This window comes from Cnephaeus nilssonii (genome assembly GCF_951640355.1).
Source record: "Cnephaeus nilssonii genome assembly, chromosome: 9".
NCBI classification, from domain to species: Eukaryota; Metazoa; Chordata; class Mammalia; order Chiroptera; family Vespertilionidae; genus Cnephaeus; species Cnephaeus nilssonii.
Window position 1 is genome coordinate 96,822,879 of NC_137080.1, and position 11,570 is coordinate 96,834,448.

Here is an 11,570-nt window from a genome sequence, read left to right on the forward strand (position 1 = left end):
TCTAGTACAACAAGAACAGCAATTGACCTGAGAGGCTCTTTTCCGTCTGCTTTGCTGGAATTTCCTAAGGAACCTCCTTTCGAACTTCACTAGCCGCTCCAGGCTCAGAAGCCACGCCACACTGCTGCCCGCAGCCTTGTCTGCGACGCCCGAGATTTGCGTGAATCCTTGGGTTCTTGAAGTCCCCAAAATGTCTTGAGTTTCTTCTACCTTTGCCATCTCCAAGGAAAGCAACCTTTATTTCTTACCTGGAAAGACTGTGCTGAACCAGGTGAGCATGGACCAGGGTGTTCTTTCAAAGGCTTTACTGGCTCCCAAAGCCCATCTTAAATCCGCTTGGAGCTTCCGGGGACATCCAGAGTCTATGCATGTCCCTCTCAAACATGAAAGGCCACTCCAAGTCTTGGTTAATAAAACGAGTTTTATTTTAATTCATACAAACAACTATACCATGAAAGTAATACTTACAAAGCTTCCAAGTTCTGGGTGGATGCGGTAGGTGAAAAATACAAATCTTCAGTACTGCTCACAAAGGTATAATCCACCAAATTGCTTTAAGCAAAACAAGTCTTGTTATAATAATTATAATCATTCTCAGTTCATTCAGTTCCATATAATTAATTCTTCTCTGTCTTGATCATTTGTCAACATTTTATGAATCCAATTATTGCTTAGAGTGCTATAAATCTTCATCCAGTTTAAAGGTATGATCTTAAAGTTTATTCTCTGAAAACAATATTTAGAAAAGTCAGAGTCTTTTCCATGAATACTTCTGAAGATGAAGCAGATTTTCAAAAGCAGAGTAAAATAATGTGCGTAAATGGCATGGCTATGTTATTGTTGTAATTAGCTAGTTACCATTACTAATCGGAAGAGAGCAAAGGGGAGGCCAGACATTGTAAGATGGTCATCCTGGCAGCTTCCTGCTCCCCAGAGATCCACCAGTCCATTCCCTGCAGGTCCCTGGGGAGGGTCCAGCAAAGGGGAATAGGGGTGCATGTGCAGTGCAGTCAGGGTGCCTGTCAATCTAGCCTGGGGAACAAAGACCATTGGCTAGGGGGGTGGAGCCAAGGCAGATGTGAAATCCTGAAGGATCAATTGGTTCAACTCCCCAGACAGACTTCTTTCTCTCTTGCTTGTTCACTCTTGCTCCCCCACCCACAGATGCCCAGCCTCCCTCCATAGCCACGTGGCCTTAGCAGGCCCTGCGGACGCCACGCCCTGGGCTGAGCGGGGACAAGCTGAGCCAGCCAGAGGCTGACGGGCCGGGCTCCGTGCGGAGCGGAGACGCTGGGCAGTGGCCGTCGTTCCGGGCTGGGCTTTTCCTTGGCAGGACAGAGATGGGGCCCTGCAGGGGAACCCCCTTAATTGTACATCAACAATAAAGCTCCCCACAAACCCCATCCTCCCACGGGGAGCTCAGGAAATTCTTTTCGCTGTGGCACCCCAACAACTCCACTTCCAACAGCAGCAGGTGGGAGCGCAGAGGGCACCCCACCGATAAGAGTTACAATTCAATGGACAAAGAAAGTTTCTTTTCTGTGATGCAACATTTTGAGGTAAAAATTACAATTACAAATGAAATCATACCAAAACTTTATAGACTCTGGGAGATTTTTATATAATCTCCTGAACATTAATTTTAGTAATAAGAATATATGTATACAAATACAACATAATTATTACTTTTATTTTAAAAAGCTTTCCATGTAATTCTAGCATATCAAATAAGCCTAATTACTTTTAAATTTCTTTTTTATAAGGATCTCTCTTTGAGGTATTTTAGGGATCCATTGGAATAACAAAAGCCTTTCCAGTTTAAGAAAAAGCCTCATTTTAAAATTTGAACCCTGGGAAGGTTGTCAAACATACTTCACCAAAGAGATTATACTGGTATCCTATCTAATAAAGGGGAAATATGCTAATTAACCATCATGCCCTCACAAAGATGGCGGCACCCACAGCCAATAAGGAGGGGATATGCTAATTGACTGCCATGCCCTCAAAGATGGCGGCACCCACAGCCACAAGATGGCAGCGCCCAGTCCCCCCAGCCCCACCAGGGCGGCAGGCGTGCAACACGGCCCAGCCTGCCCCCAGGTGGGTCCAGCTATTCCATGCGCCTGCCTCCGGGGTCCCCCAGTCCCCTCAGCCCCCCAGCCGCCCAGGGCTGGCCTGAGGCACAGGCAAGCCTCGGATGGCAGCTGCCCAGCTGCCCAGGCCACCCGAGGCTCAGGTAACCAGGGCCAGCCGAGGCTTGCGCTGCCGGCAGTGGCAGCAGCAGAGGTGTGATGGGGGTGTCGCCTTCCCCTGATCGCTGGGTTGCCTCCCACCCCTGAGGGCTCCCGAACTGTGAGAGGGGGCAGGCCAGGCTGAGAGACCCCCCTCCAGTGCAGGAATTTTCATGCACTGGGCCTCTAGTATCATTATAATAAACAATATTGAATTATTCATTTACCCAAAGTTACAATAAAAAATATCAAACATAAACATAGGTTCGCAAAACTTTAGTTCTTAAGATTGAAAAGAAGGTTTTCTTAAGCAATCAAAGACCCGAGTAAGACAATATAGCTCTGATCGGTGGCTCAGTGGTTAGAGCATCCGCCTGCGCACCAAAGGGTCTCAGGTTTGATTCTAATTCAAGGCCATGTACCTGCATTTCAGATGCACTCCCCAGCCCTGGGTCAGGCACATGCAGAAGGCAACCAGTAGATGTGTCTCTCACATTGATGTTTCTCTCTCTCTCTCTCTCTCTCCCTCCCTCTCTCTCTCTCACCCTCCCTTCTTCCCTCCCTTTCACTCTCTCTGAAAAGCAATGGGGAAAATGTCCTCAGGTGAGGATTAACAAACAAACAAAACAAAAAACACAGAAAAATATTTTAATCAAACATAGAATCTTTGTTTCCTAGGTAGGAAACTTTTCATATTTTATCTGGAGCAGAATAAACACACACAAAAAAAAAAACTTTCTCTTTTTAACACACTGAAAAAATAAACTGGTTTCGCATCCGCTTTTTTTGATATTTAAATTAATTTACTTAATTACATTTATTCCAATTTTATTTAGCATAATTATATATAAAATTTATTCTCTCTAGATTTATCTTTACAAATCTGCTACAACTTTCCTTGTCCCTATTAATTTACCTCTTATTCATTCAGAAATAACCAACTTTAGAACAAACCACTTTTTTTTGTCCAAATATTTATTCACCTGAATTAAGTCAAACTATTAGAAATAAAATGACATCTGTGAAATCTTATGCAGGACATAAAGGCAAAGAGAAGTGTTCATACTACAATATCTTTAAGCCAGACAAGGTACCACAAGGTGCATTTGAGCCTAACAACTGATGTCTGCAGCACACACATCCAAAGTTACCTTTATTTAAATGTTGTTTTCCTAACTTCATCATGGAAACAGTCTCACCATGATCATTAGTTAGTGGATGTTTTCTGTGGAGACAAAATTAATGTTTCCCCTTATTTAATGTTTCCAAGATACATTTCTATTCCAGTAACTGCCATCCAGACAATCTTTTTCTGAAACAATTAGATGATTCCTATAGTTTCATCTTGGTATTTATCACAAACTAGAGGCCCGGTGCACAAAATTCGTGCACTCAGGGGGGGGGGTCCCTCAGCCCGGTTTTGCAGTCTGGGAGCCCTCAGAGGATGTCCAACTAACCCTAAGCCATCAGATGGACATCCTTAGCGCTGCCACGGAGGCAGGAGAGGCTCCCGCCATAACAGCTGCACTCACCAGCCATGAGCCCGGCTTCTGGCTGAGTGGTGCCCCCGCTGTGGGAGCACACTGACCACCAGGGGGCAGCTCCTGCATTGAGTGTCTGCTCCCTGGTGGTCAGTGCACATCATAGCAACCGGCCGTTCCACCATTGGGCTAAAACCGGCTCTCTGACATCCCTCAAGGGGTCCCAGATTGCGAGAGGGCGTAGGCCAGGCTAAGGAACCCCACTGGTGCACAATTGGGGCTGGGGAGGGATGTGGGAAGTTGGCCAGCCAGGGAGGGACCACAAGAGGGCTCCAGGGCGTGTCTGGCCCGTCTCACTCAGTCCTGATCAGCTGGACCCCAGCAGCAAGCTAACCTACCAGTCAGAGCGTCTGCCCCCTGGTGGTCAGTGCATGTCATAGTGAGCAGTTGAGCAGCCTTAGCATATCAGTAGCATACTATGCTTTGATTGGTTGAACAGCCAACCAGACACTTAGCATATTAGGCTTTTATTATATAGGACTAGAGGCCTGGTGCATGAAATTCATGCACTGGGGGTGTCCCTCAGCCCAGCCTGCACCCTCTCCAATCTGGGACCCCTCAAGGGATGTCCGACTGCCCGTTTAGGCCCAATCCCACCGGGCAGTTGGACATCCCTCTCACAATCCAGGACTGCTGGCTCCCAAATGCTCACCTGCCTGCCTTCCTGATTGCCCCTAACCGCTTCTGCCTGCCAGCCTGATCACCCCTAACCACTCCCCTGCCAGCCTGATTGATGCCTAACTGCTCCCCTGCCAGCCTGTTTGCCCCTAACTGCCCTCCCCTGCAGGCCTGGTTCCCCTCAACTGCCCTCCCTTGTTGGCCCAGTCACCCCTAACTGCCCTCCCCTGCAGGCCTGGTTGCCCCCACCTGCCCTCCCCTTCAGGCCTGGTTGTCCCCAACTGCCCTTCCCTGCTGACCTGGTTCCCCCCAACTGTCCTCCCCTGCTGGCCTGATCACCCACAACTGCCCTCCCCTGCCAGCCATCTTGTGGTGGCCATCTTGTGTCCACATGGGGGCAGCCATCTTTGACCACATGTGGGTGGCCATCTTGTGTGTTGGAGTGACAGTCAATTTGCATATTACTATCTTATTAGCTAGGACTAGAGGCCCGGTGCATGAAAATTCATGCACTGGAGGGGGGTTCCCTCAGCCTGGCCTTCCCCCTCTCACAGTCCAGGAGCCCTCAGGGGCGGGAGGCGACCCGGCGACCAGGGGAAGGCAACGCCCCCATCATATCTCTGCTGCTGCCACTGCTAGCAGCGCTAGCCTTGGCTGGCCCTGGTTACCTGTGCCTTGGGCCAGCCCTGGGCAGCTGGGGGGCTGAGAGGACTGGAGGATGCCAGAGGCAGGTGCGCGGAGCGACCAGACCCGCCTGGGGGTGGGCCCAGCCATGCCATGCGCCTGCTGCCCCAGCGGGGCTGAGGGGACTGGGCGCCGCCATCTTGTGGCTGTGGGTGCCGCCATCTTTGAGGGTGGAGCAGTCAATTAGTATATTCCCTCCTTATTGGCTGTGTGCGCCACCATCTTTGTGAGGGTGGGACAGTCAATTAGCATATTCCTTCTTTATTAGATAGGACTACTGGTCCGGTGCATGAAATTTGTGCACGGGGGGTGTCCCTCAGCCCAACCTGCACCCTCTCCAATCTGGGACCCCTCGGGAAGATGTCTGGCTGCCGGTTTATGCTCAATCCCTGTGGGACATCCCTCTCGCAATCTGGGACCACTAGCTCCTAACTGCTCACCTGCCTGCCTGCCTGATCACCCCTAACCACTCTGCTGGCTGGCCTTCTCACCCCCAACTGCCCCCCTGCCAGCCTGCTCACCCCCAACTTCCCCTCTGCCAGCCTGCTTGCCCCCAACTGCCTCCCCCTGCCGGCCTGCTCACCCTCAACTGCCCCCCTTCTGCCGGCCTGCGTGCCCCCAACTGCCCCCACCTGCTGGCCTGATCACCCCCAACTGCCCCCCCATCAGCCTGCTCACCCCAACTGCCCCCCATGCCAACCTGATCATCCCCAACTGCTCCCCCCCGCCAACCTGCATGCCCCCAACTGCCCCTGCCTGCCAGCCTGATCACCCCCAACTGCCCTCCCCTGCCAGCCTGATTGTCCCCCACTGCTCCCCTGCCGGCCTGATCACCCCCAACTGCCCCCCCCACCGGCCTATTTGCCCCCAGCTGGCCTGATCGCCCCCAACTGCCCCCCCTGCCAGCCTGCTCGCTGCCAACTGCCCCCCTCTCCTGGCCTGCTCTCCCCCAACTCCCCCCCCCCCCCCGCTGGCCTGATCGCCCCTAACCGCCTCTGCCTTGGCCCCACCACCATGGCTTTGTCTGGAAGGACTCTGGAAGGTCTCCTGGAAGGTCTCCCGGTCTAATTAGCATATTACCCTTTTATTAGTATAGATACATTAGAATCAAAGGGGAAGATGTATATGAGTTACATGAAATCTATTGGTGATAGATTAGGAAGGGGGGAGAAAGCAAAGCAGGGAAACCTCTGGGATTGAATAAAAAGTAAAATGATAGATGCATGCTGCTTTTACAAGGTGAGTGCAGGACAGTTAACAGCCGACAATTTACGTGATAACAATGACAATGAAGGAATGTGTGGTCTTCACCTGGTGCACTGGTTGTGCCCTGAGGGGTTTGGAAAAAAAGGAAATTAACCTGATATTCCAAAAGTATATTATCATAGACGCAAAAAGGCAATAGACAGGCTCAGTTAAGGTAAAGATGGGCCTTTGTCAAGGAAGATACCGGCCTAGGACATGACTCTCCGCCTTAACTCACTTTCAGTTAGAAAGTGTTAATTTCAGGCCATCCTATGTGGTTACTCTTGGTCTCTGAGTTTGTAAGGACCGTCATTCAGGGCTCCCCTGAGCCTGTCAGGTTAACAGCGGCCCCTTTCCTCCACAGGCATTCCCTGCATCAGCTGTTTCCCTCTGATCGTGCCTGGAGGTGGGGGCTTGCGGGGAGGACCTAGTGGCTATGGTCCTGTGATGCCCCTACTTCCTCTTTCCACTCGGCGGGATTTCCCCCCGACCTCTTTCTTTCCTGCCTCACCCCCATCTAACTTCCACTGAACCCTCAGATAAGAGCTCAGAGGGGCTGCAGGGCGAATGCTTACGTGCAGTGCGGGCTCTGGTCAGATGCCCGTGACCTCCCAGCTACAGCAGCCCGGGGAGGGTCTCGGCCAGTGATTCTCAGCAGGATCGCACAACTGTGGGTGGTAAAATAATACTAACACTTTCCCTCTGGCACCAGGTTAGCCCCAGGGCTCAGACCTACCTGGGTTTAGCACCCTCAGTACTTGAGTTCTGGCTAGGAAAGAATTCACAGCCAAGACTCCAACCATAAGAGCACATCCTATCCAATAAAGAGGGAATATGCTAATTGACCATCACTCCGTCACAAATATGGCTGCACCCACAGCTGAGGCCAAGTTTCCTTAAGGAGCCTTAACGAGCAATCAGCAGGGACCTGAGGCTACACGCCCCCCCCACCCCCGTGGGGCTTGACAGGGGACTTCAGGCCGTGTCCCCTGCCCTGGTGTCATGCTTGGGGACCTCAGGCCACGCATCCTGCCTTGGCACCAGGCCAGGGGATCTGAGGCTACGCCCCCTGCCCAGCGGGGCTTGACAAGGGTGGGACTGGCCGGGTCTGGATCTAGCCCAATGCCGGGGGCGGCCGGGTCTGGGTCTCACGCTATTTTGAGGTACATGTGGGTGGGTGGGGACTTGCCTCTGGGTCCCCCTTTTAATGTGCACAAATTTCATGCACCAGGCCACTAGTTTATTTATAAAGTCACAGAGGTGGAAGAAGTAATTTGTAGAAGAAATGGGCTTAGGAAGGGCCCTGGAGCTGGGGAGGGAGGAAGGTAGCAGTAATGTATCTGGGGGGGGAGGGAGGTAGTAGTAATGTACCTGGGGGGGGAGGTAGTAGTAATGTACCTGGGGGGGGGGGGAGGAAGGGAAGGGAAGGGAATGGCAGGGCTTGCTCCTGGAGGGAGACAGGGCTCGCTGGGCCCTCTGCCCTAAGGGCTTTAAGGGGGAGCTGTTAGGGGAGGTCCCAGGGGCAGAGCTCACTAGAATATTCAGCTCTTTCCCGGGGTGTCCGCTCAGGGTCTAGGTCTCCACTGATGGGTCAGTGCCAGGGCAGGCCCTGGCCCAGTGCAGCTGGTCCTGACGTCAGCTGTGGGGTCACTGGTCTGGTTTTGCTGCTTTCCTGGGCCTGGGGCTGAAATACAACTGAGGCCTCCTGTGATCTCTGGGAGGAAAGGTCAGGGGTCCCCACCGCAGGACCAGCGGATGCTAGGGGAGGAAGGTCACCCTGGGGCCAGGTCCCCCCCACCTGACTGTCCATCGCCAGGCACCTGGGCTTTCCGCCGGTGACCTGTGTCTGGCCCGCTGTCCTGGCTCTGCCCACGTCTGTCTAACAGCCTGCCACAGTTCTACCTTCTAAGTTCTTTTGGCCAATAATCAAATTAATAGACAGATTAAGGAGAAAAATCAAAGTTTTAATTTGTGTGCATGGAGAATTCACATAGGCATGAAAATCTCAAAGATAGTGAGGCAACATTGGGTATATAAGACATTTTTGGGCAAAGGAGAAAGGGAGGTTGTTAGATTTCAGAAGTGAGAATGGTGACTTACAGGTGGTGGAGGGAGAGTGGCACCCTGGGCAGGCCCGTTCCTGCTAGGCGACTCAGAACCCCCGGGACGTGGGTGCCAGCGCCTTCTTGTTTACCACCTTAATGCAGATGGGGCTGAGGCAGCGTCCCAAGATCTCCCTCCTGAAGCAGGTTTCTCTGTGGGAACCTCTTGGGCAGGAAAGAGGGGAGGATTAACGGTTCTTTCTGATTCTTGTTTCTTAATAAATATCCCAGAAGGGCAGGGCAGGGCAGGGCAGGGCAGGAAAACTTTGGCTCGGGCCCCTTTTGCCCTGTGCTCTCCCACTTCTTCCTGCCCGAGTCACAAACAGGGCGCTCTGCGGCCCAGCCGTCGCCCTCAGAGCTTTTGTTCCCTTACCCAGCAAGCGCGCTGTCTTCCATGCTGGGGTCCCTGATGGAAGCACAGTAATCCCAGCCCTGTCTGAGCTGCGTCTGGGGAGGCAAATAGATACCTGGAGCGCCAGAGCGTGTGACTGTTAAAGGGAAAACAAATGAATAAGTGAGGTCCCTCCTGACGGCTCCGGAGCTGCCGGGAGCAGGTTCCTGCTATGCTCTGTTCTCACCTTGAGTTTTTTATTATTTTCTTAATCCTCACGCGAGTGTATGTGTGGGAGCCTGACCAGACGCCGCCCATGTGCCCGGACCACGTGCGCAGGGGTGACACGGCAGTTTACTGCGTGCACTGGGCAGGCGTGCCTTCCTGTAGCCAGGTTCTGCTCACGGTTTGGCAAGAAGCCCCTGTGGTCCGAGTTGGCACAAAATGTGTTGCTGAGCGGCGGGGGGCGGCTGCTTTGTGGGGCTCTGTCCGCAATGGCTACTTGGTCTGCAATAAAGTCTCTCCTCTGCGGGGGCTACTCGTCTTCACCCACTGCCCCGCGTCCACGGAGCCCAGTCCCTCGCAGGGGAACTGAGGCCCAACAATATGTTCATTGATTACTAGAGAGAGAAGAAGAGAGAAAGAGAGAGAGAGAGAAACATCAATTGGTTGCCTCCCATACGCTCCCCAACTGTGGATCAAACCCACAACCTAGGTATGTGCCCTGACCTGAATCGAACCCACAGTCCGGGATGATGCTTCATCAACTGAGCCACTCGGCCAGGGCTTGAGATTTATTTCAAATGCAGCAAAAGCAAACCCCTCATTGTTGATGTGGTTTTTTCAGGTTTCTATTACCACCAGCTGAATGCCGCTCCCCAAATGGCAATTGTTAGGGTTTGCCCAGTAATGCTGGTCACTACAGGGCAGGGAACAAGAGTGGCTTCTGCTTTTAGATATATTTTTATTGACTTCAGAGAGGAAAGGAGAGGGAGAGAGAGATAGAAACATCAATGATGAGAAAGAATCATAGATCGCCTGCCTCCTGCACGTCCCCTACTGGGATATCGAGCCCACAACCCAGGCATGTGCCCTTGACCGGAATCGAACCCAGGACCCTTCAGTCCACAGGCCAATGTTCTATCCACTGAGCCAAACCAGCTAGGGCGGCTTCTGCTTTTAAAGAGCAAGCAGTTGGTCTGGCTGGTGTGGCTCAGTGGTTGAGCATCAACCTATGAACCAGTAGGTCATGGTTGGATTCCCGCTCAGAGCACATGCCCAAGTTGTGGGCTCCATCCCCAGTAGGGGCTGTGCAGGAGGCAGTCAATCAATTATTCTCTATCATCATTGATGTTTCTATCTCTCTCTCCCTCTCTGAAATCTATGAAAAAAATCTTTTTTTAATAAAAAATAAAGAACAAGCAATTGCAGTTGCTAAGCAACAAGGAAAGGAGGGGGGTGATGTTGAAGTTGAGCAGATACCAGGGGCTGTCTTAAAATGTTACAGTTTGTTTGCTTTCCAGGAGACAGTCCAGCAGATGTCCTAGGAGGTGTCTTATCAGTATCTTCCCAAGCCTGTAAAACATGCTTAGAGCAAAAGTTACGAAGATTCAAAAGAGCCTTTTGTAAAAAAGAGGAGGGAAGGGAACGGTCTACTAACTAGAGACTCCTCATGCGAACTATCTCTGAGTTGTGAAAACAGCAGGGAGGAGGGGGATGCAGGAACACAGCCTTGAGAGTAGCTTATCTCGTCCTGCAGTTTCAACAGAGGGGCTGTTTAATCAGAGGAGCCAACAACCTTGGCACTTAATTACCAGGTGCTTCTCATAAATTGTGAAGCCCACAGCAAAGAAAAGGAAAGGCCTTTTTCTGACCTTACAATAATGACCCTAAAATAAGACTCTCTTTAGCATGGCTCGGTCACTTTCTCAGATCTCATGCATATGAGAAGGTTGTTGGGCAAATGAACAAATAGCAAGACAAGTAATAGGTTCGTGATAAAGTATCGGCAGTTGAGCCTTGAACAATGCAGAGGTTAGGGGAATTGACCCCGCACAGAATAACTTTTAATTCCTGAAAACCTTGTCATCCCTCAGCATCCATGGGGGATTGGTGCCAGGACCCCTGTGGATACACAAATTGAAGGATGCTCAAGTCCCTTATATAAAATGCAGATAGTCAGCTCTCCACATCCAGATTCCCAAACACGATAAAAAATACTGTTTTCAATCTGTAGTTGGTTGGATCAGAGGGTACAAAGCTGGGGACATGGAGAGCTTGTTAGCACAGGTAGTTAGTAATAGAGAAAGAGAATCAGACGTCAATTCTAATAACTAGGGAGCTGCGTCGGACAATACGCCTGGTTAAGTCTGAAAGTGACAGCATTCCTAGGCCCGGGGGCTGCCCACCTCGCCCTGGATCGTTGCTGGTGATTGTCCAGGATGACCCAGGGAGAGAAGATGGAACGAGAAAGGGAAATCGCTCTGTTCCGGCTGCGCTGGAGGAGCCGAGATGGCGACCCTGAGGCCTGTCTGTCTCGCCTGGGCACAGGACTGGATTGGCTCAGGGAAGGAGCCCCCGGAAGACCTAGGAAAGGGATTGGCTGGCCGGAGGACCCAGGCCGGGATTGGGAAGTTGATTGGTTATTTTGAAAGAGTGCCTGGTCCTTCCCAAGCCAGAGGTAATATAATCAGAGCTTAACGAAGGCAAGTTCTCTCTCTCTCTCTCTCTCTCTCTCTCTCTCTCTCTCTCTCTCTCTCTCTCTCTCCACACACACTCACGTGTGCGCTTGCATGTAGCAGCCATGTGGGCCTAACAG

The 11,570-nt window shown here is 51.6% G+C and overlaps 1 long non-coding RNA gene across 1 annotated transcript; it reads right to left on the reverse strand.

Annotated features, from left to right (window-relative positions):
• Positions 1 to 305: 305 nt before the first annotated feature.
• LOC307105608 lies at positions 306 to 8,994 on the reverse strand. The gene is made up of 4 exons (XR_013814040.1): positions 8,795 to 8,994; positions 8,420 to 8,586; positions 3,383 to 3,456; positions 306 to 726 (listed from the first exon to the last, which is right to left on the reverse strand). It is a non-coding gene; the product is annotated as an uncharacterized lncRNA (long non-coding RNA).
• Between the last annotated feature and the right edge of the window lie 2,576 nt (positions 8,995 to 11,570).